The sequence below is a fragment of the Tachyglossus aculeatus genome, chromosome 1 (genome assembly GCF_015852505.1).
Source record: "Tachyglossus aculeatus isolate mTacAcu1 chromosome 1, mTacAcu1.pri, whole genome shotgun sequence".
NCBI lineage: Eukaryota > Metazoa > Chordata > Mammalia > Monotremata > Tachyglossidae > Tachyglossus > Tachyglossus aculeatus.
This window is the reverse complement of record NC_052066.1, coordinates 54,397,714-54,399,812: the sequence shown is the minus strand read 5'-3', so window position 1 is coordinate 54,399,812 and position 2,099 is coordinate 54,397,714. Positions and strand designations below refer to the sequence as shown.

At 43.0% G+C, this 2,099-nt stretch overlaps 1 non-coding gene across 1 annotated transcript; it reads right to left on the bottom strand.

The window, feature by feature from the left end:
• Positions 1–1,365: 1,365 nt before the first annotated feature.
• On the bottom strand, positions 1,366–1,503 carry LOC119936828. Its single transcript, XR_005453857.1, has one exon. It is a non-coding gene; the product is annotated as a small nucleolar RNA SNORA7 (small nucleolar RNA).
• Positions 1,504–2,099: the final 596 nt, after the last annotated feature.

The window sequence follows — 2,099 nt, the reverse complement described above, 5'->3', positions numbered from 1 at the left end:
CTTCACCAGAAAAGTATATAGAATCTGCAAACCCGGGAGCTAGTAGTCCTTGTCACACTCTAATCAAGTTTTCAGTCCCTTCACTGCTGCACTTCAGTAAAATAATCAGTTGATCAAAAAAGGTATTTATTGAGTGCTTAGTGTGAGCAGAACACTGAACTAAGTGCTTGAAATCCTTCAAGTAAGCTTCAAGGAGCATGGGCCTCAGAGTCATAAGGTCATGGGCTCTAACCCCTGTTCCGCCACTTGTCTGCTAAGTGACCTTGGGTAAATTAGTTCACTTCTCTGGGCCTCAGTTCCCTCATCTGTAAAATTGGGGTTGAGACTGTGAGTCTCACATGGGACAGGGGCTGTGTCTGACCCAATTTACTTGTAACCACCCCAGCTCTTAGTACAGTGCTTGGCACATAGTAAGCACTTAACAAATGACATAATTATTAGTCAGTCATATTTACTGAGTGCTTGCTGAGTGCAGAGCACTGTATTAGGTGCTTGGGAAAGTACAATACAACAATTAACAATGATATTCCCTGTCTGCAATGAGCTTACCATCTAGGCTTTGCCAATTGTCAGCTGTGTGACTTTGGGTGAGTCACTTAATTTCTCTGTGCCTCAGTTACCTCATCTGTAAAATGGGGATCAAGACTATGAGCCCCCAGTGGGACAACCTGATCGCCTTGTAACCTCCCCTGCACTTAGAACAGTGCATTGCACATAGTAAGTGCTTAATAAGTGCCATTATTATTATTATTATTATTATTATTATTAGAGGCCTAGACACTCCAAAGTCCCCAACTGACTTACAGCCAAGTCGGATGGAATTCACTCTATTATTCTCCTTGAACTCTTTGCTGTCTTAAATACTGTAGACTATCCCCTTCTTCTTGAAACAATTTCAAACTTTTGGTTTTCCCTACTTAGCACTACTCTATTTATCCTAGCTTGCTAATTGATCCTTTTCAGCATTACTTTCAATTCATTCCCAACCCTTGACTGTACTGCAAGGCTCTGTTCTGGATTCCCCTAATATTCTTATTCCACATTCCCTTTTTAAAGGAAGTCATTGGCTATGATGATTTTGACTACCACCTCTGTGCAGATGACTCTGAAATCTATCTCCCCAAATTAGACCTCTCTTGTCTTGTCTTATGCCATCGGGCCATTTCTGACCCATAGTGACACCATGGACACATGTCTCCCAGAAATTCCCACTCTCCATCTGCAATCATTCTGATAGTGTATCCATACAGTTTTCTTAGTAAAAATATGGAAGTGGTCTACTTTTGTCTCTTTCCATGCAGTAAACTCGAGTCTCCACCCTCGACTTTCTCCCATGCCGCTGCTGCCCAGCGTGGGTGAGTTTTGACTTGCAGCAGATTGCCTTCCACTTGCTAGCCACTGGCCAAGCTAGGAATGGAATTGGTCGGCCTCTGCTTGACTCTCCCTCCAGTAGCCGAGACTGGTAAAGTACTGGAAACTCTCCAGGTGCGACCCTGGGAGGGGTTAGACCTCCCACTTTAACTATAATCCTGCATTTTCTCTTGCCTCGAAGATATCCCCGCATGGGTGTCAAATTCGCATGTCTACCAACTCTGCTATATTGTACTCTCCCAAGTGCCTAGTACAGTGGTCTGCACACAGTAAGTACTCAATCAATACAATTGATTGAATTGTATTCGGTTGAGAAACCAAATTTCTCAACTTCCTAAATAATCTTTCACTCCTATGATATTCCTCATTTCTGTTGATAGTTCAACTTGTATTTTTGTCCTTGAAGCCTGTAAGCTTGGTGTTAATCATTCAGTCCATTAATGAACGTTTTCTGCCATGCGCTGTGTGCAGTGCACTGTGTAAAGCAGCATGGCTTAGTGGAAAGAACACAGGCTTGGAAGTCACAGGTTGTAGGTTCTAATCCCAACTCCACCACTTTTCAGCTGTGTGACTTCGGGCAAGTAACTTAACTTCTCTGTGCCCCAGTGACCTCATCTATAAAATGGGGATTAAGACTGTAAGCCTCATGTGGGACACCTTGTATCTAACCCAGCGCTTAGAAGAGTGCTCGACACATAGTAAGCGCTTATCAAATACCATCATTATTA